This window comes from Vulpes lagopus, chromosome 8 (assembly GCF_018345385.1).
Source record: "Vulpes lagopus strain Blue_001 chromosome 8, ASM1834538v1, whole genome shotgun sequence".
Lineage (NCBI taxonomy): Eukaryota > Metazoa > Chordata > Mammalia > Carnivora > Canidae > Vulpes > Vulpes lagopus.
In genome coordinates, this window is record NC_054831.1 from 67,123,757 (window position 1) to 67,150,311 (window position 26,555).

General features: G+C 38.7%; 1 protein-coding gene across 2 annotated transcripts in view; it reads left to right on the forward strand.

The window, feature by feature from the left end:
- The first annotated feature begins 1,153 nt into the window (after positions 1–1,153).
- LOC121496473 (amyloid beta precursor protein binding family B member 1 interacting protein) overlaps positions 1,154–26,555 on the forward strand; it is a 100,282-nt gene continuing 74,880 nt past the window's right edge. Inside the window, exon 1 of one of the 2 annotated variants that reach the window (XM_041764801.1) lies at positions 1,154–1,249. The gene's annotated coding sequence lies outside the window, so the exon portion shown is untranslated. Of the gene's footprint in view, positions 1,250–1,349; positions 1,724–26,555 lie in introns of those variants that run through there. The other variant, XM_041764800.1, reaches the window with a different exon arrangement.

Below are 26,555 nucleotides of genomic sequence, written 5' to 3' on the forward strand. Positions count from 1 at the left end.
TGCAGGGACACATGGGTGGCTCAGTGGTTGAGCACCTGCCTTTGGCTCAGGGCATGATCCCCAAGTTACAGGATCAATTCCCACATTGGGCTTCTTGCACAGAGCCTGCTTCTCCCTCTTGCCTATGTCTCTGCCTCTTCTCTCTCTGCCTATGTCATGTGTCTATCATGAATAAATAAATAAAATCTTTAAAAAATATATTAATTTGCTGTCTCCCAACTAGAAAGTACCATCCAGGAGAGCAGGGAATTGTTTTCTCCATAACTATTTCCATTGTCCCTAGATGAGTAGGTGTTTAATAGTTTTTCATTAAGGGATGCCTGGGTGGCTACGCAGTTGAGTGTCTGCCTTGGGACCAGGCCATGATCCTGCGACGAGTCCCACATCAGGCTCCCTGCATGGAGCCTGCTTCTTCCTCTGCCTAGGTCTCTGCCTCTCTCTCTCTCTTTCTCTGTCTCTCATGAATAAATAAAACACTTAAAAAATTTTTTATTCATTAAATGTTTGAACTATCTTAATTTACCTACTTTGTGCCTCGCACATGTCTTTGTCTTCTCCACCCCCTTCCCCACACATGAGCCCTAAAAGACACAGCTGTATAGGGGAAGAGGAGCTGGGTCCAACCACATTTACAAACCCTGTTTTTAACTTCTATATTTTCAGATCTCCCCTCCCTATCCGGTTACTTCCAGTCAGGACTGCGCTGTTACAAATCATGCGGCCAAGAATGGGCGTGGGTACATATGCAAGCTCGGCGTCACCACTCGTATCACCCTAATACATTCCTAGAAGTGGGATTTCTGGATCCAAGGATAAGTGCACATGTGAGCGGAGTAGCTGTTGCTGAGTCCGCCTCCGCGGGGACCTAGGATTCTTGGGTTTCCACCCGCAGCAATGTGCGCCAGAGAGTGCCTGTATCTTCACGGCCTCGCCGGCCAACTCACGTCCTTAAGCTTCAGGCGGGTTTGCCAATCCGACAGTTGAGAAATGGCCTGAACCGAGCGCGCCCTTCCCCACCCGATCGCTGACCTCGGACCGCACCCAGCCCCGCGCCCGCCGGCGGACAGCGGCGCCGCGTCACCCGGGCCGGAGCGCTCCCCGCGGCCCCGCGAGCCAGCCGGCTGCGCGCATGCGCGGGGTCCGCGCTCGGCACGCGGGCGCCGAGGCCGCCACGGGTGGGCTGCGCTCGGCGGGGCTCCGGCTTTGCTCAACCCTCGCGAAAGAGGAAGCGAGCGCGGAAGGGCTTGAGGTAAACACTGGGGCCGACCGTTGCAACAGAGCCCAGGGCGTCGGGCTTCTGCGGAGCCGTCATGTGGCCCCACGTCGAGTGACAAAGCAGGATCGCTGAGCGAGGGACGCTCCTGAGAGGAGGGGCGCGCGGAGGGGACGGCTCAGACGGGAGGGCGCAACTCCTCCCAGAACGTAGAAAGCCAGAAACTTTCTTTCCCCCGTCTCTCAAGGGGTGGCGTGGAGCGGGAGGGCCGGGGGACAGGAGGCTCGGCGCCGAGCCGCTGGGAAAGCAGCCGCCGCGGCGCAGGAGCCCTCCTCCGCACGGCCGCCCGCGGGGGCGCCACACGCCGGCCGCCGCGCGGGGAGGGCAGGGCCCACACCACTTCCTCCCGCGCGGCCGACCTGAGCCGGCGCCGCCCAGTGTGCGCTTCGCCTGCCCCGCGGCTGCCGCGCCGCGCCCGCCCGCCCCAGCCGAGCCCCGGGAGCCGTCAAGGTAAGCGGCCCGGCCGGGCCCCCCAGGGCCCGTGTGTCGCCCCGGGTCCGACCCAGCTCCCGGCCGTGGCCCGGAGGACTCGCGCCCCGCCCCCCGCCCGGCCCTCGGGGGGACGCGCGGCCCCGGGATGCCCACTGCGCCCAAAGCTGCTTCGGAGGTGGATGGACAAGTGGCCGAACCCTCGCCTGTCTGGCGGCCCAGGAGCCCCGACTGACCCCTCCGGAGGAATTCCGGGGGGCGCTCTAGGGCACTGTACATCCAGGGCCAGCCGTGTGAGGATTTGAGATCGACGATCGCAGTCTGGCGATCTTAGGGTGTTTCCTGAGTTTAAAACTTTTGGACAACCGAATCTTCTTTTTCTTTAAAAAAAAAAAAAGTCTTTACTAGTGATACTCCTTTTCGTTTTAAAATAAGATAGAGGGGGAGGACGCCTGGGTGGCTCAGTGGTTGAGCATCTGTCTGCCTTTGGCTCAGGTGGTGACCCCGGGGTCCTGGCATCGAGTCCCCCATCGGGCTCCCTGCAGGGAGCCTGCTTCTCCCTCTGCCTGTGTCTGCCTCTCTCTGTGTGTCTTGAATGAATGAATGAATGAATGAATGAACCTTAAAAAAAATAATAAGATAGAAGAACGATTTGGACACCAGGAGTTAGTCTCCTAATTTGGCTTGGAGTGAATGGCCAGAGTGCCATTTTGTAGCACGAAAGAAACTAACGAGGATGTCCTGATATCCAGGAGTCGCCCTGAACCCTTGACCCCCTGCACCTCTTACTTTTCTTCTGGGAAGGTATTTCTTGTACATACCCTTGTGGAACGCTAAACGTGTAGTTTCCTGGAGGCGTTCTAAATTCTCGGCCTCTGAACAGAAATTTCAGAAAAGAGAGCTTTTGTCCCTTGGAATAAACCGCCACTGACAATTTTCCCTCTGGCCTCACTGAAATAGTCTTATCGTTAAGACTAGCTGACAAAATTCACAGAAAATGTGCTAAGAAATCTTCCATAACCTCTTCCGGGTAGTATTTCCTGTCTGTTCAGTATGTTGTGAAAGGTCTAAGAAATATAATGTCATCTTTGGGTTATTAGTACTTAATAATTTTCACAGTGATACTAATATTTGTGTTTTTTCTTGGTATTTGGGATATTTGGATCTGTTGAAAAGCTGAGATGGGGCATTGATGTGCCCAGGCTTGGGCAGATCAACATTAGATTTCAAAATTCTTCAATTATTATCTCTCAAGAAATATATCTTTATAATATGGATTATATTATGATTTAGTTACTTTAAATCTTAAACATGATACTCATTAGGCTATACAGTGTCCATTAATTTTTTATATTTTTATATCCTAGGGATGAATACCAAATACCTAATTTTTTAATGTTTATTAACTTATTGTAGAAAAGTTCTAGATATTTTCATATTATTATTAGAATGAATCACTTATAAAATTTATTGCCATAAATGTCTATGTTTGATATGCCGCTCTGACTTTCTTTTTTTTTTTTTTTTTTTTCGCTCTGACTTTCTTTAAACCATACTACTTTCTTCTTTTTTTTTCTTTTTTTTTTTTTTTTTTGAGAGAGAGAGAGACAGAAATAGAGCAGGAGCAGGGAGGAGAGGGAGAAGCACATTCCCTGCTGAGCAGGGAGCCTGACATGGGGCTTGATCCCAGAACCCTGGGGTCAGGACCTGAGCCAAAGGCAGACACTTAGCTGACTGAGCCACCAAGGCAGCCATAAGCCATACTACTTTCAAAAGCATTATTATTTTTATTTACTTTTAATTAAAATATTGTTTTAATTATTTTTATATCCAAAACCTTGTAGTGAGTCCACAGATCTTATAATAAATTAAGTTGGCATATCATAGCTTGCCACACCAAAATATTTTCCATTTTAAAGACCTCATGAGGGGATCCCTGGGTGGCGCAGCGGTTTGGTGCCTACCTTTGGCCCAGGGCGCGATCCTGGAGACCCGGGATCGAATCCCACATCGGGCTCCCGGTGCATGGAGCCTGCTTCTCCCTCTGCCTGTGTCTCTGCCTCTCTCTCTCTCTCTCTGTGACTATCATAAATAAATAAATAAATAATTTTAAAAAATAAAAATAAAAAATAAAGACCTCATGAGTTTATTTTATAGGCCATAGAATGATCTTAGTAATTCTCACCTCAAAATAGAACAATTCTTATTAACATATTTTTAGTATGTAAATATGTCTATCTTTTAAAGATTTTATTTATTTATTCATGAGAGACACACAGAGAGAGGCAGAGACATAGGCAGAGGGAGAAGCAGGCTCCCTGCAGGGACCCCCATGTGGGAGTCCATCCCAGGACCCCAGGATCATGACCTGAGCTGAAGGGAGACACTCAACCACTGAGCCACCCAGGTGTCTCAATATGTCTATGTTTTATGTCAGTTCTGTCATTCTATGTGACAAGTAGCTTAAAGTTTAAGCAATTATTATAAATTTAAGTAATTCATTATGAATTCAATAAATGCCAGGATTTGAGGTATTAGATTGGTACACTGGTTGTGTAGTCATGTTTATCTGTATTACAGTTATAATTGTCGTGAGAAACATGATTTGTAGGGGAAACTGCTATATATTTGGAAAAGTTAACAGATGTCTCTTGAGAAGCAACAATAGCAGCACTAAGGAATAGCATTGAATAAGCTATATTCTATTAAAGGGGCTAGATTATAGGTGCAGCATGACAAGGCGGGGCCTGTGGATAGGGACCAGAGATGTGACCTATCACCACCACGTCTCCATTATCTTGCCAAATTCCTGGCACCATAGTTAGGACTCAAAAAATATTTTCTAAGTGTCCGGATACATCAGTTCCACTTCTGGGTTGTACCATCAAAATGTCACAAGCCCCTGACCCAGGCAGCCCTGTTGGTCCTAACCCTGAGGCATGAACAGGCAGAGATGTAGCCCCACTCCAAGGAACCACACCTTCTCAGCATGCACTCTGAAGCTTGAATTCATGACACAGTTTCCATACATTTCCTGAAGATTGACTAGGCACTTGATTCTTGAAAAATCATATTGTAAGAACTATTCTCTCTCAACTCGGTTTCTTCTTCATCACCAAATGGTGATCGTAAATAATTATTCTATTGACTTAGCTTAGATTTTGGACCAGACTCTTGTGCTAATTAATATAGATGTGTCATTGCATTAATTCTCACATCCTGGGCTTATGCCATGATTATTATCTTTGAAGAAATGAAAGCACAGAGAGGTTAAGAAGGTTACACAGAGAGTAAGAAGAGCTGACCTTTGAACTGAGCTAGTCTCATACCAACACCCTAGCAGCTGTACTGGGGACAGGGCTCAAATGGTGAAAAAACATGGAGCCTTTCTTCAGTGAACTTGTAGTCTGTTTGCGGCGAGGTGGTGGTGGAGGGGGGAGGGAAAGGGGACATAAATGGGCAGTGAACAGTTCTACACATGACCAGAATTGTGTGCTGTAGAAGTAAATATCAAATCCCTGTACTACAGTGGGGTCAGGGAAGGGAGGATGAAATAAAGGTAACCAAGGAACTTGCCTTGCTGTAGTGGGAAGATAAGGTATTATAATCAATTGTGAAGTTATTATCTTTATATATGTCTTTTGAAAAAATAATCTGCTTTGGCAGCCATCACATGTTTTCATTTTTATATTTATTCTCATCCCTCTTGATAGCTTCTAGGTTGACTAAATCAATAAAGCCATGAGTATCATATTCTTTTTATTTCTGTTGGGGATCTTTTCTGATTTCATCTCACATCACAGACTCATCAGTGAGATGGTTGTGGGCTGGGAGAAGGTATAAATGCTAAATCAACAAACGTTAGTTTCCACACACTGGCTAGAAGATTTATGTCCAGAGAGGTATATCAAACTAGAAGGAAAATAAAGAGTGGTAGTAGAACAAGTAAATACTAGTCTAGATTTATTTTTGTCCTTCCTTTTTTATTATGAAATGTTTCATATACAAAAGATGGTGTATAATGTATATGTAAATTATAATGAATAATAATAAAGCCAACATCTGGATACCTATACCCAAACTGAAGAAGTAAAATATTACCAATATATCTTCTGACTTCCTCCCAATAGCATTCCCCTTTTTTCTCAACAGACGTCATCACTATTGCGAATGTGCTGATTTTTTTGAAAGCGTGTAGAAAGCATGTACATGCATTTGCAAAGACGTCAAACTAAGAGAGTACACCGGCACTTGGGAAACAGATTAGAATCTCCACCAACTGTAGGCATGATTGTAAAGTGAAGTGTTCACTGTTAAGTGAAGACAACTTATTTTAAACAGCATAAAAGCAAAGTGGGCTATAAATGATTAAGAGTAAGTACCATGGAAATAGTTAGAGGTATCTTACTCATTACTGAAGTGACCAAGATTCACCAGTGGATAACCATAACTTTTAAGGGTAATAAAAAATATATAACTTAGGAACTGCTCATTTTTTTATGTTACTTAAATTTCTACTTTACATACGACTCAGCCATTTAAAAAATATTTGCTGAGCACTATTCCAGGTGCTTGAGACATGATGGCAAACAGGAGAGGCAAAGATCTCTGCATTTATGGAGTTTATATTCTAATGGGGAGATACAGATAATAGTCAATAAAAATAATAAGTAAATAATTTCAGTAGTAATAAGTGAAAAGTGTCATTAAAAAAAAAGACAAAGTTGAGCAAAGTAAAGTTGTAATACTTAATAAGGTGGTCAGGCTTGGCCTCACTGGGTAGGATAGGATCTGAGCAAAGTTTTGAAGGAATTAACTAAGAGACTATCTGAGGGAAGGGTGTTCCCAGAAGAGGGAACAGCCAGGGCCAAAGCTGTAAGGCAGGGATCTGCCTGGTATATTCAAGAAACAAGAAGACCCACGTGGGTAGAAAGTATATGACCAGGAAGAGAGTAGCAGGAGATGTGGTTGGAGAGGAGCATGAAGAGGTGGAAGATCATGTAGGGTCTCATAGGCCATTGTAAGAATTTTTGCTTTTATTGAGTGAAATCGAGGGGCAGTTGTGGGATTATGAGGAAAGGAGTATCATGATCTGACTTATATTTGAAAGGTTTGCCCTCACTGCTTGAGAATAAACTGAACAGAGTAAGAATGAAAGCTAGGAGCCCAGGGCAGTCCGGGGGGCTCAGCAGTTTAGCACCACCTTCAGCCCAGGGTGTGATCCTGGAGACCTGGGATTGAGTCCCACGTCAGGCTCCCTGCATGGAGCCTGCTTCTCCCTCTTCCTGTGTCTCTGCCTCTCTTTCTCTTTGTGTCTCTCATGAATAAATAAATAAAATCTTAAAAAAAAAAAAAGCTAGGAGCCCATTAGGAAGCTTTGGGAATCACCATGCATTTTGAAGGTAGGGCCAACAGAATGTGGGGTTTGATGACTCCAAAGTCCTGGCCTGAACAACTTGGAAGATGGAACTGCCATCAATTGACAGGGGGAGGTTGGAGAGGAGGTGGTCAGAAGTTCAGCTTTGGATGTGAATATGAAGTATCAAGTGGTAAATATGTGCTTATTATATATAAGGGTAAGGTCCTTCAAGCTAAGTAACTTTTTGGGTAGATACTATTATTCTCATTTTACAAACTTAGAAATGATAGTTTGAGAGTTAAAGAAATGGAAAATAAAACCAGATCTTTTATATCCTATGGTTTTAAACATTCTTTCAAAATTTGTTGAAAGGAAAAAAAAAAAAACCCTCTCTGAAAGGGTTGTTGACCTGTACTCTTTATTATACAGATAAAAATTAAGAATATAGTCAAACCCTCAGTAATATTCCACCTCCATGAGACTCTAGACAATGAAAATTATTTTTAATGAGTGGAAAGACAAGAAATACTAAAGATACACTAAGTGCTAACCAGTGACATGGGCATTCTGCAATACAAGATTTCCGTGATTGTGTTTAATAATGGATTCTGAGGGATGGAGAACAAAGGCCTTTTCCCCAAAGGAGATTTTTTTATCTCAACCAGAGGTTAAGATACTTATATTTACAAAATCTAGGACCAGATTTGGAAGAGAGGGGAGCTTCATTTTGGCACTGCTGGATATCCAGATAGATGCAAGTGTTTGAACAGGGCTAAAGGGCCACTAACAGCTGTTGGAGAATGTTAGATGACACTGTTACAGTATTTGGAAAGCTGAAAGTACTTTCTACTTCATTAGGAAGTATACTGAAATGGTGATAATTGATATTTCACTTGTTCTGGTTACTATAGGCATCAAAACAGCATAGTTATGGAATGGTAGTATTTAGTGGAATGCTGCTTAAGTGGTTGATTACCATTTAATAGATTGTGTTTTTCACCAGGCAAAACTCCAGTCTTTAATTAAGTACATTTTCAAAATCTGGAAGCATGTATTTAATAAAGAAATAGTTTCAATTGAATGCTTTAAGAGTTCATCTCAAAAATAAAAGAATTAGGGGAGGGAGGGAAATACCATGAAATCTTTTGCAGGAGATTTACAACATATTAATTACATTACTAATTAAGTAAATTTATCTTAAGGCTACTCTATTTATAGTAACAACATTAACGAACTCATTCATGTCTGCTAATAATGTAAAATTCACAACTGACAGGTCAGTGAACTGAGTAGCTTCTGGATATAGTATTGGTTTGTTTGTTTTGTTCTTTTAAGAGGAAGGTTTCCTTCTGGTTAAATTCCATAAATGATATGGCTTAGCAAATGAAGACTATTCCTTAACATGCTTACTAATTCAGTATATTTACCCTATTGTAAGCAACAAGCAGAAATGAAGTCGCTTGGGCCATGAATGTGAGCAAACGCAGTGCAACGCTATGCTGTAAACACGTGGCTCATAAGACCACTACTGAATAGAGAAGTTGAAACCCCCAAGATAGTCACCCCACTGTCAGAACAGAGAAGCATCCCTCAAAGTGAGACTTACGGAGGGAGTATGGTTCTTATATGTATGCTTGAGTTGCATGAAACTGCTAAACATGCTGTAATCAGAACTATTTTTTTTCAGTTTCAGCACATCTGTAGAAGGCCAACCATGTGCCCAATGTGGAAGGTGTAAAGTAGAATAAGATATAAGATATAGCTCCTAACCTAAAGAAGCTTCTAGTTGAATGGGAAAGACAGGCCTGTAAATAAACACATTCAAGTGTGTGATATTCAATGATAGGTGTGGAAATAATATGGTGAACAGAGTGACTATAGGGAAGACCTTCTATGAGGGTGACCAAGAGGCACTTTGAAGGATAAAAGTATTTCCAGGTGGCCACTGGAAGGCCACCCCAGGTACCACATATATGAAAGAGTTTGTCAGTTCTACTGGAGGATAAAGTACAGTGGGAAAGGAAATGGGGCAATTCTAATTTAACTCTTGATGACTCATATTCAAATTACATTCATATGTTACAGTTACCACCATCTATCACCTTTGAGTCAACGTTTAGGCACTTGTAATAATGGAACTGTAGTACTCTAAACCAGCCCTGTTCAATAGAAATATAAAGCAAACCATATATATAACTTCAAATTTTCAAGAAGCCACTTGAAACACAGTAAAATAGTGAATATAAATATAAAAATAATATAAAATATTAATAAAATAAATAAATATACATATAAATGTATATATAAATAAAATATATAAAACATATAAAATAATGCTAGTTTTAGTAATACATTAAATTTCATTTATGTCCCGAATGGTCATTTAATTACTTAATAGTAATTATACTAAATAGCATTAAGTTTAAGTAATATTAAAATTATTGGTGAAATCTTTAATTCTTTTTTTTCATACCAAATCTTTTAAAACAAGCATTTTTACCCTTATAGCACACCTCTATTTGGACTAGCCACATTTGAAGTCCTCATGAACTAGTGGCTACCCAACTGAACAGCGCAACTCTAGATAATGGCAAAATTATTGTGTCCTAACTATACGCTGACTCTTCAGGTGCATGGAGGATATTGGATGAATTATGAAGTAAGGTAAAGGGAAAAAGCAGGGAATAGCATTCCTATAAGTATAAGGTCTGTCCCTGGAACTTGATTTTAATTCATACTTAAATCTGCTCTCAATACTTTCTTAGTCCTCTAGCAACAAAAACAAACAAACTCAAATTATCATTGCTTACCTGCCTTTTTATTCTTTCTCTTCCCTTCCCACTTTAATTTTTGGATTCTGCCTAATAGTAACAGAAACTGAAAAAAAAAAAAAAAAAAGAAAGAAAGAAATGGTGGAGCAGTGTGCCCTACACCCGCCCACATCCGGCAAAATGTGAACTGTTGGTCTAGGCAACAGTGGTTGCCACCTCTCTCTCTGTGTCTGTCTCTGTCACTCTTTCTCTCTCTGATTACACCTACTAGTCATATGCATCAACAACAGCTCTCTTTACTGTGGTTCTCAACTCCAGAAATATACTTCCTTTGTGGAGGTAGAGACAGTAGTGATAGGATTTGGAAGATGGAGTTGTTTTGATTCATGGGTTTGGTTTGAAAAAGCCTCAGGGGTGTTCTGATGTCCTGTCTTATTCAGAATGGCTAAGAATCTCTGTCAAAGAAACAATATTTATAGATGTCCTTCCCAGTGGCTTGGTCTTTTTAAAATGCCTGGTCTACAAAAGTGGCAGTCCAGCTCAGTTTCTAGGTACACAGAAATGCAACAAAGAAAAGTACCCATCCAGCTGTAAACATGGGAATGTGTGTATGAATATGTGACTGAAGTTTGTCTCCACGACTGGTTTTAGATGGAGAGTATAGTAATAAAAATGATGATAATAAAAAAAAAAAATGATGATAATAATAGCTGATATTAGTATCACTAATACCCCTTTATATGTGCCTGTCACTTTACTAAGCACTTTATAAACACCATTTCACCCCCATGAGAGAGGGACTGTTTTGTTTTATTTTGTTTTGTTTTGTTTTGAGGGACTGTTTTCATTGCCATCTTTTAGCTGAAGAAACTAAGCCAACAGGGAGGTTAAGTAACTTGCCCAAGATTACCCAGCCGCTGAGTATATTTACTAAGTAAATGGTATATGTCAACACTTAATGAAAATACAGCGTTCCATATCTGAACTCATAATTGAGTATGAAAGACATATAAACACTGTAACAGAGGTATGAGCAAAGCAGTTGCCAATTTTCACCTCTTAACAATCACAGTCTTTCCTTTTGGAAAGCAGCATGACATGCTGATTTTGAACATGAACTTTTGAGTTAGACCCAGGTACAGTCCAGTTCACCACTCGCTGGCTGCATGAGCACACACAAATCATTTAATTTCTCTAGGCTTGATTTTTATAGCCTATAAAATTAGAATAATGTCACCACATCAGGGAATTGTTTTGAAAATTAAACTAGACACTCTAGGTGTATGACCTATAGTGACTGCTCCACATTTATAACTCCTCCTATCATTATTTTAAAGTCAGTGTTAAAAACAAAAAAAAAGTCGGTGACTTATATGAATGTGAGCTAGCTTATACTGAGTTCTAAGTACCAGCCATGGCACTATGCCAGGTCCCAACAAAGTTAATGTGTAAATTTTGCCTCTGCAACATAGTTGAGAAGATAACAATACATACCTTAAGGGAACTGATGAACTATCAAATTAGTGATCCTCACAACTGCTGCTACAGGATATAAGATGAGGGTAGATCACCAGGATCCAGCAGTGAGCCATGAGCTGGCCTTGCATGGTGGGTAAGGATGAATAAAAGAGAAAAAGAGGAGGAACAGCACAGAGGTATAGTGTGTATGGAAGAAGAGAAATAAACTACTTTTACTGTAAGCAGAGGTTTAATGGAAGATGTTGATGAGTTTGGAGTGATGTATTTGATGGATTGTTGATGAGCTCATCCTAGAAGGTGTTTTCTCTGATCAGCTTTTCCAGCTCCCTGGAAACATGCAAGGATGGCCTGCACACAGGCAGCAAGGAGGGCTGTAGACCAACCATCTAGTCTCTGCTTCCTGACTAAAAGCACTGGCTTCTCTGCCACCTGCTCCTTCAACCTTCTGTTTGTCTTTCTCTGATTGACATGGACTTTCCAGATTTGGTCTTTGTACCTTTTGGGACAAGAGTGCTCAGATAGCCTACTGATTTAATCTTGGAGACTGCTGCAGTACAAACCCTGATCACTCCTGGGAAGGGCATTGGGGGAGTTGCCCCTGGTGCATATTGACAGAGGAGGGCGTTGAATGACCCTCCACAATTTGACATAAAGGGATGAGAGAATAATTTCATTTTTGACAGGTTATCTCTGCTGCAGAACTAGATTTGTGTTACTCAGGACCCTGCTGGGACAATGAGCCAAATGGTATAAGGAGTTCAGACTTTTTACCAAGAGGCAAATAAATGATAGAGATGCCCCCCAAAAAACAATACATTGCTTAGCTAGTTGAAATATAAATGTGAGCCATGAATTAAGGACTGGGAATATCATTTAAAAAAGTGTTTAAGGATTTGTAGTCTGACATAAGAAAGTTCCATGGTAACTGTTAGGTGAAACAAATCTAAAATACATAGGCTTTTAGAAGTTGAATTTCACTCCATATCTGCTAATTCAGATGTTTGAGGTTCTTGAGGTCTTGAGGTATTTTGTTTTGTTTTGCTGGTATCTATGTATTTTAAAACAAGGATTAATTTCTATGCCAGGTTATTCAGTAATCTTTCTGTGGTTGGACTCAATTTAAGCCAGTGTTGCTGGAGTCTGGTTCTTTGCAGGAGCAATCAGAAATTTACCCTAAATCCATTTGGATTGGTCCTGGATTATAGCAGTATAGTGCTTGCTGTTATAGTTCCCTTTTATTTTTATCACAGTGGCTGGTTCACTGCTGCCTACATTTCACAAATGACTCAATGAGTATGTTCTGATTGAATGTGCAAAGAACTGTAAGTTATTAAATCACAGAAAGAGAAAAAGACCTTTCTGGGAGGTCTTTAAGGTATTAAAAAACATTCTGCTCTCAGTAGCATCTATTTAAAAATAATGACTCACACTACACACAAAAATTAACTCAAAATGGATCATAGACCTAAATGAAAAACTCCTGGGAAAAACATAAGATTAGATCTTTATAAACTTGGGTGAAGTAATAGTTTCTTAGATATAACACCAAACACACACACACACACACACACACACAAATAGATAAATTGTACTACTTCCAGATTTAAAACTTTTGTGCTGCAAACAGTGCCATCAAGAAAGTACAAAGACAATGCACAGAATAGAAGAAAATATTTTGTTTGCAAGTGATATACAAAGAGTCCCCAGCTTATGATGGCTCAACTTAGAAGTTTTTGACTTATCATGATGTGAAAGCATTGCTCATTCAGTAGAAACTACACTTTTAGAATTTTGGATGTGGATCTTTTCCCAGGCTAGCAATATATGGTACAATACTCCCTCATAATGCTGAGCAGCAGCCCCCAGCCTTAACCCTGTCAGCCACAGGATCACAAGGCTCAACAAGTAATATGCCTATAACCATTCTGCACCGGCATAGCCATTGTGTTTTTCACTTTCAGTGCAATACTCAATAAATTACGTAAGATACTCAACACTTTATTATAAAATAGGCTTTGTGTTAGATGATTTTGCCCAACAGTAGGCTAATGTAAGTATTCTGAGCATGTTTAAATTTGGCTAGGCAAAAGCTATGCTGTCTAGGTGTATTAAATGCATTTTTTACTTAGGATATTTTCACCTTACAATGAGTTTATTGAAACATAACCCATCTGTATCTATTAAGGGACTTATATCTAGAATATTTATAGAAGTCTTATGACAACATAATAATATATATAAAATCCATTTTAATACTAGAAAGAAGATCTGAGTAGACTTTTCTCCAAAGAAGATATAGAAATGACCAGGTAGTTAACACATGAAAACTGCTCAGCATCATTAGACATATGGGAAATGCAAATCAAAACTGCAATGAGAACTTTATACTCACTAGGAGGGCTATAATCAAAATGACAGATACATGTATTGATGAGGATGTGGAGAAATTCAAACCTTCATACATTGCCAGTGGAATGTAAAATCACACCACAGATTTGGAAAAAGGGTTCAGCAGTTCCTCAAAAAGTTAAAGTTATCATATAACCCAGCAGTTTCATTCCTCGGAATCCTAAGAGAAATGAAAACATATTTTATGCAAAATCTTACATACAAATATTCATAGCAACATAATTAATAATAGCTGAAAAGTGGAAACAACCCAAATTTTCATTAACTAATGAATGGATAATCAAAATATGGTGTTTTAATATGATGAAATATTCAGCAATAAAAAGAAACAGTGCTGATATGCATTACAATGTGGCTAAACTTTGAAAACATTATCCTAAGTGAAAGCAGCCAAACACAAAAGAATACATTAAAAAAATTTATTTATTTATTTATTTATTTATTTATTTATTGCTTTCAAAGTACATTTTATTTATTTTTTTTAATTGGAGTTCAATTTGCCAACATATAGCATATCACCCAGTGCTCATCCCGTCAAGTGCCCCCCACAGTGTAAAAAAATTTTTTTTAATTTAAATTTTGCTTAGTTAACAGTGAAATATTGGTTTCTGGAGTAGAATTCAGTGATCTGTCACTTACATACAACACCCAGTGCTCATCACAAGTACCCTCTTTGATACCCATCACCTATCCAGCCTTTTCCCCACTCACCTCCCTCCATCAGCCCTCAGTTTGTTCTCTATCATTAAGCATCTCCTATGGTTTGTTTTGTTTCCCTCTCTCCTTCCCCCCCCCCCGACTTCCCATATGTCCATCAAAGTGAAATCATATGGTATTTGTCTTGCTCTGACCAATTTATTTCACTTAGCATAATATACTCTAGTTCCAACCACATCATTGCAAATGGCAAGATCTCATTCTTTTTAATGGCTGATATATAGAGAGCCTATAGGCTCTCTCCATAGTTCAGCTATTTTGATAATTCTACTGTACGCATCAGGGTGCATGTACACCTTTAGATCTGTATTTTTGTATCCTTTGAGTAAACATCTAGTACTGCAATGGCTGGGTTGTAGGATAGTTCTGTTTTTAACTTTTTGAGGAACCTCCGTACTGTTCTTCATAGCGGCTGCACCAACTTGCATTCCCATTAACAATGTGTAAGAGGGTTCCCCTTTCTCCACATCCTGCCAATACCTGTTGTTTCTTATGTTGTTAATTTGAGCCATTTTGACAGGTATAGAGTAGTATTTCATCACGGTTTTTTTTTTAATTTTATTTTATTTATTTATGATAGGCACACAGTGAGAGAGAGAGAAAGGCAGAGACACAGGCAGAGGGAGAAGCAGGCTCCATGCACCGGGAGCCTGATGTGGGATTCGATCCCGAGTCTCCAGGATCGCGCCTTGGGCCAAAGGCAGGCGCCAAACTGCTGCGCCACCCAGGGATCCCTTCATCACGGTTTTGATATGTATTTCCCTGATAATGAGTGTCGTTCAGCATCTTTTCAGGTGTCTATTAGTCATCTGGATGTCTTTGGGAAAATGTCTATTCATGTCTTCTGCCCATTTCTTAATGGGGTTATATGTCTTTTGGGTGTCAAGTTTGAAAGTTCTATAGATTTTGGAGGGGGATCCCTGGGTGGCTCAGTGGTTTAGCGCCTGCCTTCAGCCCAGGGTGTGATCCTAGAGTCCTAGGATCAAGTCCCACATCAGGCTCCCTGCATGGAGCCTGCTTCTCCCTCTACCTGTGTCTCTGCCTCTCTCTCTCTCTCTCTCTCTCTCTCTCTCTCTCTCTCTCAAATAAATAAATAAAAATCTTTTTAAAAAAGATTTTGAATATTAATCCTTTCAGATATGTTGTTTTCAAATATCTTCTCCATTTCATAGTTTCATTGATTGTTTCATTTTAGTTTCATTGATTGTTTCCTTCACTGTACAGAAGTTTTTTATCTTGATGAAATCCCAATAGTTCATTTTTACTTTCTGTTTCCCTTGCCTCCAGCAATGTGTCTCGTAAGCAGTTGCTACAACCAAGGTCAAAGAGGTTTTTTGCCTGTGTTCTCCTCTTGGATTTTGATGGTTTCCATCTCATATTTACATCTTTCAGTCATTTTGAATTTATTTTTGTGTACAGTGTAAGAAAGCGATCCAATTTCATTCTTGGGCGCATGTTGCTGTCCAGTTTTTCCAACACCATTTGTTGAAGAGACTCTTTTTTCCACTGGATATTCTTTCCTGTTTTGTTGATGATCAGTTGACCATATAGTTGTGGATCCAATTCTGGGGTCTCTATTCTGTTCCATTAATCAGTGGGTCTGTTTTTGTGCCAGCACCATACTGTCTGGATGATTACCGCTTTGTAATATAGTTTGAAATACAGAATCATGATGCCTCCAGTTTTGTTTTTCTTTTTTAGGATTGCTTTGGCTATTTGGAGTCTTTTGTGGTTCCATACAAATTTTAGGATTGTCTCTTCTAGCCCTGTGAAAAATTCTGGTGGTATTTTGATAAGGATGCATTAAATGTGCAGATTGCTTTGGGTAATATAGACATTTTAACAATGTTTGTTTTTCCAATCCATGGGCATGGAATGCTTTTCCATTTCTTTGTGTCCTCTTCAATTTCTTTTGAGTATAGTTTTCAGAGTACAGATCTCTTTTTTTATTAGGGGGTGGAGGAGGGGCAAAGAGAGAGAGACAGAGAATCTTAAGCAGGCTCCACATTTAGCACAGAGCCCAACACAGCTCTAACTCACAACCCTAAGATCATGACCTAAGCCAAAATCAAGACTCAGATGCTTAACTAGCCTGGGTGCCCCATAGTATAGATCTTTTATCTCTTTAATTAGGTTTATTCCTAGATATCTTATTGTTTTTGGTGCAGTTGCAAATAAGATAAATTCCTTGATTCTTTTTTCTGCTGCTTCATTATCGGTCTATAGAAATGCAACAGATTTCTAGATACTGATTTTATATCCTACAACTTTACTGAATTCATATGTTAGTTCTATCAGTTTTTTGGTGGAGTCTTTTGGGTTTTCTACATAGAGTATCATGTCAAAAAGAGCACGTATAGTATGGCTTCATTTCAATGAAATGCTCCCAATAGATAAATTTATATAGAGAGAGACTAGATTGGTGATTGCTTAGGGTGGAGGAGGGGGAGAGAAATGGTGACTGCTAATGGCTATGGAGTTTCTTTTAGGAGAGAAGAAAATATTCTAAAATCATATTTTAGTGATGGTTGCACAACTCTGTGGAAATACCAAAAACTATTGAATTATAAACTTTAAATGTTATGTGAATTATATCTTAATAAAACTATTTTCAAAATATGGAGTTCAGGGCCTGTGTTCAAGGCTGCTCTAACTACTGGGAAGATGAATAGATGCATTAGAAGCAATCTGTGCTTTGACTCCAGTACATTAAATAAAGTATCTGGCATGCCAGGGATTATAAAGAAAACAGTACTTATAGCAGTAGAGGAGATTTATGGGAAGAACACAATGATATCTGGAAGGTGAAGTTGGAGAAGTTGATGGGAGTTGGATTGTGAAAGAATATAAAACCCACATTAAAGAATATAAATTATATCCTGCAGACAGGAGAGAACCACTGAAGTTTTGCTAACTGAAAGGATATGAAGAAAACTGGGGGGCAGCCCAGGTGGCTCAGCGGTTTAGCGCTGCCTTCAGTCCAGGGCCTGATCCTGGGGACCCAGGATCAAGTCCCATGTCGGGCTCCCTGCGTGGGGCCTGCTTCTCCCTCTGCCTGTGTCTCTGCCTCTCTCTCTCTCTCTCTCTCTCTCTCTCTCTTTCTCTCTGTGTCTCTCATGAATAAATAAGTAAAATAATTTTTTTAAAAAAGAAAACTGGGTTTTGATAAGAAAGCCCTAGTGGCATTTTAGAGACTGGATTAAAGGAGAAACTAGAGGTAGGGAGATAAATAGTAAGCAGATGGCAGAGTCCCGGTAAGACCTGTTGAGGAGCTGAACTAGGGTGGTAGTTGTAGAAAAAATGGGACAAATTCAAGGGCATTAGGAAGGGTTCATTGATCGGACACACTGGCTGTTCCAGTTGGGGGCCTCAGGAACAGGAAGCTAACAAGATGCTCCTGAAGTTCTTGAGAATGGCTAAGGGGAGATAATTGAATTATAGGTAAAGACAAATGTAGACTCGTTTTTGGCGTGGGAGGGAGTAAGGGTTTGGGAGTATAATGTGGACAGAGGCCTAGTCATGTCTAGATGGCTCCTTTTAGCCACGAGTCTGAATCTGGTCGTCGCAAACACCAGTAGCTATTAGGTTAGCCCAACCTATACTTCTTCGCTGAGCCTGCTCTTGCCTTTGTCTCATCTGCTGTTCCACTTCCTAACGTTCCTGTTTCAGTTCCACAATTCTTGTGACTCCCACATTTGACTTGGGTGTCTTCTGCCCAGACATCCAGTCTCAGCCTTACTTCACTGCACTGATCTTCCCTGGGATCTGATTTGCACTCAGAGCTATGCTGACTTTCTCCCAGGTCCCATAATAACCTCTAACTTGGATCTTGCTGCACCATGACCTATGTTGGCAAGCCAGGGGGTATTGAGGGGCAGAGTGGAGCAAAGAGGCAGCTGGAAGGGGCCATGTGGTGGTCTAACCACTACCCTCTGTAGAAATGCCTTGTGGACAATAAAAGTATAAATGCAGGGCTCAGTGTGAGGAGAAAATGGTGACTTGGATAAGTAAGCTGTTTTTGTGTCACTCAGCAGTATATCTACAGAGAATAGATAATAGAGGTGAAGATAATAGAAAACAAAGATGAGGGAGCATCTACCCCAAAGATAGTCCTGATTCACAGCTAAAATGACTAAATCATTTTTCTGAAGTGGTAACTTTGTTGCCACCTTTGCTTCAAAAAGTAGTTACGGCTGCATCTTTATTCATATTTATGAAATCTGGATATTTTTATAGTCATACCTTTGCCAAGACAGGTGCCTAGGCAACAGGAAGATGAGTGGAATGGAAAGTGTGAGGACATGATGTGTGGTTTCTTGGAAATTTTACTGAGACCTCTATCTGGGAAAGTCCATGAAACACCCAATCAAAGACTAACCAACACAGTATCCCATTTTTCTTTTAGTGTCCATAACAAAATGAACCTAAATTATCTCTTAATATATTATGTTCTTTATATCAGGACATCACTGGACTGTTGCAATGTTCTAAAACAAGTTATTAGAGGTAAAGTTGGTGCAAAATAAAGACTATAGTATGCAATCCAAAAATATTAAGACCGTATTTCATTGTATGTTTCCCATTCTGGTAAGATTATAAAGCAGTGAATTCTTTAATATACTTTGGTATATTTTTATGTTCCATTATGTTCCATCATTGTCTATTTTATTCTTACAATATTATTGTTCTGCTTTAATTAATAACTGTCATTTTGAAAGTCTTTCGTTCTTTTTTTTTTTTTTTTCCTCTAAATTTGACCCTGGTTAAATTGAGTATGTGTGTGTATACTTTTTCCTATGGCTATTTTCTTTGTAGTTTGAAATTGTCCTTTTGAAATTTTCTCCTCTGATCCATAGTTGTTAAAGAAAATACTTTTTTCTTAAGGATTTCTTTTATTTACTTAATATTTTATTAGTAGTTTCTGTTTTATTATATTTAATCAGAAAATACAGCCTGTACAAATTCTCCTTTGGGGAATTTATTGAGATTTTCTGGTATATGACTAGTTTTCAATAAATATTATAAACTAAGCCTAATTTTTTTAAAGCAAAGTCTGATTTTTACTCAAATCTGTTCTAGTAGCTTTTTTTTTTCCATTAATCAGTCATAAATAGAGAAGAAATGTGTTCCATTGTTAAGGTCATGGTTTTATAAGCCAAATCTTTAGTATTATTTCTATATAACAATGATATAGTTTTCAAAATAATTTGAATATGTAAACGGATATATTTTTGGCTGGAAAGCTTAGTAATGATTCAGTTCTGAACCTGGACAAGTAATGCTAAAATCTTAATTGCAGTTGTTGCTCCTGAGAAATAATGAAAATAATTAGATTCTGATAAGAAAAACACTTCTTCAAAAGTTACTAAGCATAGTGACAATAAGTAAATAAAATATCTTTTATAAAAATAATCATAAAATTCACCAACCAGAAACAACACCAGAAAGATACATTTTCGTTTGAATTTTCTTTTCCCTAAGACTCTAGGCCAGGAAGACAAGGAAGTATTTTTTTTTTAAGATTTTATTTATTTATTCATGAGAGACACACAGAGAGGCAGAGACACAGGCAGAGGGAGAAGCAGGCTCCCTGTGAGGAGGGACTCAATCCCAGGGCCCCAGGATACCTGCCTTAGCCAAAGTCAGACACCCAACCACTGAGCCACCCGGGTGCCCCAAGACAAGGAACTTGCAGTACACGTTCCAACTCAAATTGATCCTGGCAGTATTTTAGAGAGGAAAGTCACAATCATATGAGGTAGAGAAGAGTCTCTTTTCCCTTTTTTGTGAGCAGCTTTCACAGTGGAATTTAATGAAAAGGCAGCCTATGGAATGGAATAAATTATTTGCAAACTGTGTATCAGATAAGAAGTTAACATCAGAAATATGTAAAGAACTGATACAATTCCATATAGCAACAACAAGACAAACAACCCAGTTATAAAAAAATAAGCAGAGGACTTAAATAGACATTTTTCCAAAAAAGGCATACAAATGGCCAGTGGGTACTTGAATAAGTGCTTAACATCTCTGATCATCAGGGGTGCAAATCAGAACCCCAATGAGGTATCATCTCACACCTGTCAGAATGGCTGTAATCAAGAAGACAGGAGATAACAAGTGTTGGCAGAGATGTGGAGAAGAGGGAACCCCTTATACATTGTTGGGAATGTAAATTGGTTCAGGAACTGTGGAAAACAATATTGAAGTTCCTCAAAATATTAAAAGTAGAACTGTCTTATGGTTCAGCAATCTCTCTTCTGAGTATATATCCAAAGGGAATGAAGACAGGATCTCAAAAGGATACCTGCACTCTCACGCCTATTGCAGCATTATTTACAATAGCCAAGATATGGAAACAACATAAGTGTCCATCAGTAGATGAATGGATAAAGAAGATGTGTATATATACAAAATGGAATATTATTCAGTCTTCAGAAAGAAGGAAATCCTGCCATTTGTAACAACATGGATGACCTTGAGAGTGCTGTGCTAAGTGAGATAAGTCAGACAGAAAAAGACAAATACTATATTATCTCACTTACATGTAGACTCTAAAAAAACAAGCTCATAAAAACAGTAGAATGCTGGCTTCCAGGAGCTGGAGGATGGGAGAACTGGGGAGATGCTGAAGGGTATAAACTCGCAACTAGTGGATAAATGGAGGTCTGATCCACAGCATGATGATTATACTCAGCAAAGCTGTATTATAAACTTCAGAGTTGCTAAGGACTAGATCTTAATTGTTTAACCAAAAAAAGAAATGATAATCATGTGACATTATAGAAATGTTAGCTAACATGTGGTGATCATGCTGCAGTATATAAATGTATCAAATCAACACAGTGCACACCTTAAATATATATAATGTTATATTTTCAACTATGTCTCAGTTTAAAAATAAAAGCTTGAAAAAGATAAGATAAAACAAAAGGGACAGGACAGATGCCTCTAGAAGATTGTCCACATGTGGCTTTCAGTTATGTTGCTCATTTCCACCTAGCAGATCTCATGTCATTGTGAATCCTTGACTTGATCACAGGTAGAATTCTAACTGCAAAGGAGTCTGGGAAACATCATTTTTAGATTTCCAGCTTCAGTGTTACAGCAGCACATCATACAGGGCACTAGGAGAGAGTGTTTCAGAAAGCCAGTTAGTAGTATCTGCCATAGAATTATGAAGAAGGAAAAGGAGGGAGGTGGAGAGGAAGGGGAGAAAGAAAAACTTTTTTTTTCTACGACTCTTATAGTTTTGCTGTTACACTTAGATTCTTGACCCAATTTGAATTTATTATGTGTATAGTCATGGAATAGGGATCTGATCTTATTTTTTTCCAAGTGGATAGCAATTTATCAAATTTCTTATTTCTGCTGATTATTAATTGCCAACTTATTCATATATCAAATTTAAGTTCTGTGATCTCTCTGTTCTTTTCTATTGACTTATTTGTGTAAATTTTAAAGTACCAAATTTTTTTCTTTAAATTACATTTTTTGTATTCCTAACCATATTAAAATAATCTTTTATATCTTAATTAAAGTTAATAATACAAAAAAAAAATAAAGTTAATAATACGTTTGTCAGCTTTTATTTATTTCTTTTAATCCATCTGGAGGTTTAATTGAAATTGCAAAAAGTTTTATACTCATTTAGGAAAAATGATATCTTTACCATATTGACTGTTCCTTTCTAGTAACATGTTCTGTCCATTTGGTCAAGTCTTCTTTTATATCATATAGATTTCTCTGTCTAGAATTGGGAAATTGCTTGTTACTTATTTCTGTATTTTTCATAGCTTTTGTTGCTGTTATAAATTTGATATTTTATCATAGCATTTTCTAACATTTATTGCTAAAAATGTTGTTTTGTATGTATTTACATCACATCCACTATCTAATTAATTGTACTTTTTGCTTGTATTCCTGTGTAGACAATCATGTCACCTATGTATTATACCAACTTCATCTTTTCCCTGTTGCCTCTTTGACAAATCTATTTTGGGGTTTTTGTAAATAAAGTTTGAGATTAGAGATCATGGCAGAGTAGGAGGACCCTAGGCTCTTCTTGTTGCGTGAACACAACTCGACAACCATCATATTATCCTAAATACCCCTAAAAACTGGCCTGAAGACTGACAGAACCAACTCCACAGCTAAAGGTAGAGAAGAGGCCACATTGAAGAAGATGTGAAGTTTGTCCCAAATGAAAGTACAAGGTAAGGCCACAGCCAGAGTTCTTGGTGAAACAGATATAAGTAACATGCCTGATGGAGAATTTAAAGCAACAATCATAAGTTGCTTTAAGATATTCACTGGCTTGAGAAAAGAATAGAAGACATCAGTGAGACCCTTACTACAGAGATAAGAATTAAAAAAAAAAAAAAGAATTAGTGATGAAGAATACCATAAACAAGTTGGCAACAGGCTTGATTAAATGAACAGCAGGGTGAAGAAACAGGAATAAATTAGTGACCTAGAATATAAAATAATGGGCAATAATTAAAATGAAGAAAAGAGGGCAGCCCCGGTGGCGCAGCGGTTTAGCGCCACCTGCAGCCTGGGGCATGGTCCTGGAGACCCGGGATCGAGTCCCACGTCAGGCTCTCTGTGTGGTGCCTGCTTCTCCCTCTGCCTGTGTCTCTGCCTCTCTCTCTCTCTCTGTCTCTAAGAATAAATAAAATAAAATCTTTTAAAAAAATAAAATAAAATGAAGAAAAGAAAGAAAGAAAACAATATGCAATATGAGAATAGACTTAGGGAACGCAGTGACTCCCATCAAGTATAATAACATTTATACTATAGGAGACCCAGGAGAAGAAGGAGAAGAAGAGAGGAAAAAGAGGACAGAAAATTTATCTCAAGAAATAATAACTGCTCTAATATGGAGAAGGAAACAGATATCCAGATCTAGGAAGCACATAGAGAACACCCATCCAAATCAACAAAAGCAGGCCAACATCAAGACATATTGTAATTAAATTTGCAAAATACAGTGAGTGATAAAAGAAAAATCTTTTAAGGCAACAAGACGAAGGAAGTCCTTGACCTCCAAGGAAAAACCCTATGGCTAGCTGGAGATTTCTCAACAGAAACTTGACAAGCCAGAAGCATGATCTATTCAAAGTACTGAAAATCTGCAGCCAAGAATGCTGTATCCAATAAGGCTATCTCATTCAGAATAGTAGAAATAAGAGTTTCCCAGATAAAAGCTAAAGGAGTTTGTGACTACTAAACCGGCCCTACAAGAAATATTAAAGGGGACTCTTTGAATGCAAAGGAGAGACCAATAGTGACAAAGACAAGATCAGAGAAAATCTCCAGAAACAATAACAAAACAAGTAATAAAATGGCAATAAATACATATCTATCAATAATTTCTTTGAATGTAAATGGAAGAAATGCTCCAATCAAAAGACATGGGGTGTCAAATTGTGTTTAAAAAAAAACAAACAAAAAAACAAAAAACAAAAGACCAAGACCCATCTATGCTGCCTACAAGAGACTCATTTGAGACGTAAAGACTTCTACAGATTGAAAGTGAGGGGTTAGAGAAACATCACACAAATAGATGTCAAAAGAAAGTTAAGAGTAGCAATACTTACATCAGACAAACTAGATAAACTTTGTTGTTCCTGTCTTGTTGTTATCCTTCTGGTAGCAGGGTAGTACTGGACTCATGGAATGATTTTGAATGTGTTCCCTCTATTCCATTATTTGTAAGATTTTTATAATGATTGTCATTAATTATTTTCTTAAATGTTTGATAGAATTCACCAATGAAACCATGTGGTCTTGGGCTTTTCTGTGCGGGGAGATTTTGATTCCTGATTCAACTTTCATTCTTGTTATTGGTCTAAGAAAATTTCTTCTATTTCTTGGATTCAAGATTTATGATTCAATCATAATAACTTGCATATTTTTAGGATTTGTCTGGGTTTTTTTCTAAGTTATCTGACTTGTTAGTATAAAATTGTTTATAGTAATCTGTTACCACACTGTATTTCTGTGGTTTTCTGTTGTATGTTTTCTCTTACATTTCTCATTTTGGTTTTTGAATATTCTCTTTTTTTTTCTTAGTTATAAACCAAGACTTAGTTTTTTCAAAAAAGTGGCCATTACTTTCAATGTTATGTTACTGTTTATTCTGGTCTCTATTTTAATTTATTTCTGATTTTTCTTTGTTATTTCCTTCCTCTACTATGTTTGAGCTATAGTTTCTTCTTTTTCTAGTTCCTTGTGGTGTAGTGTTGTTTGAACTTTTTTTCTTAATATAAGTGTTTATAGTAAATTTCATTCTAACCTCTTCTTTTGCTATATCCCATAGGCTTTGGAATATTGTGTTTTTTCTTTTGTTTTGAGCCATATTTTGACGTACTGTTTGATTCCTTATTTGGCCCATTGCTTGTATAGTAGTGTGTTGTTTAATATTTATATATTAAATATTTAATATTTTAAGTAAATAAAGTTTTATTACCACTAGCCATGGCTTGTCATCTACAGCACCTTTTTCCCTTTGACAGCAGACTTGAGTAGTTATGACAGAGACCATATGACCTGCAAAACCTCAAATATTTACTGTCTGACCCTTTATAGAAAAAGTTTGCAGATCCTGCCATAAAAGATCTATAAATTTGAAACCTTTGTTCTATTGTTTCAGACCACCAGAACAAACAAGTAGTAGCAATAATGATGATACTCTTTGACTTGTATCTGGCTTTAACAGAAGCAATTTCTGTTTTTTACAATTAGAATCATGGTTACCAGGAGCACTGAGTGGTTCAGTTGGTAAAGCTTCTTGATCTCAGCTCAGGTCTTGATCTCAGGCTCATGAGTGCAAGCCCCACATTGGGCTCCATACTGGCCATGGAGCCTACCTTAAAAAAAGAAAAAAGAAAAGAAGAGAAGAGAGAAAAGAGAAAAGAAAAAAAGAAAAAGAAAAGAAAGATTAATGGTTGCTATTGGTTTCTGGTAGATACCCTTATCAAGTTAAGGAAAGTACCAACTATTTCAGCCTTACTAAGAGGTTTTAATTCGATTTTTATTGAACTACCTATTCACCATGCATTAAGATGATCATATGGTCTATCATTTAATATTTAAGTTAGTGAATTACTGCAATGTATTTCCTACTGGTGACCTCTTCTTGCGTTCCTGGTTATTATGTATTATTCTTTTAATATATTCCTGGAATCATTTTTTAAATTTTATTTGGGATGCATTTTTCTCTTTTAATTTCTTTTCCATTTCTCTCATCGACTCTGTCTCCTCAGGGGTCAATGTTCTGGTCTTTAGTCTTGAGGCTTTCATGTCTTGCTTATCCTCAAATATTTTATAACCCTTAGTTATTGATTTATAATTTTAATGAAAGGGCTCAAATAATATAGGAAAATGGCATGAATTTACTTGGCAACTGTTACAACCCTCTTTTTCGGCTAGAAAGCTCCTGTAGGTTTCTTTCAAAAATGAATGTGGGGATTAATAGGCAGCTTTCCCCTTTGGTTTGTCTTATAACAATAAGACATGTAAGTTTCAGCCCTCTTTAAATGCTATTTACCAAGGCCAGCAAAGCTTTGTGCTGGAGGTGGAGCACATGAGAGTTTTTAGTGCTTTTTACTGAATGTGAATCTTTCTCTTCCCACTCCCTTCTGATTGATTGGTTGATTGAATTGTTAGCTGGGGGATGCCTGGGTGGCTCAGTGGTTGAGCATCTGCCTTTGGCTCAGGGTATGATCCTGGGGTCCTGGGATTGAGTCCCACATCAGGCTTCCCTGTCTCTGCCTCTCTCTTTGTGTCTCTCATGAATAAATAAATACACCTTATATTAAAAAAAAAAAAAAGAATTGTTAGCTGGTTGGATTGGAAACTGCCTATGTGTCAGGCAACCCCAACTTTCAAGGCACTGCTCCAGTGGTTTTGGGAGACTTAATACTCAGCTTAGGAACCAATGAGACACTTTTCCCATCTTACTTAAGGCAAAGATGCTTGCTGATTTTAGACTGGGGCAATTGTGACAGCTCATTTTTCCCTGTGACACGGAAATTCAATGGCCTAAAGCACTCAGTCCTTTAAATAATTACTTTTCCAGTTGGGAGTCTCCGGATTCCCTCTGCTGACCCTG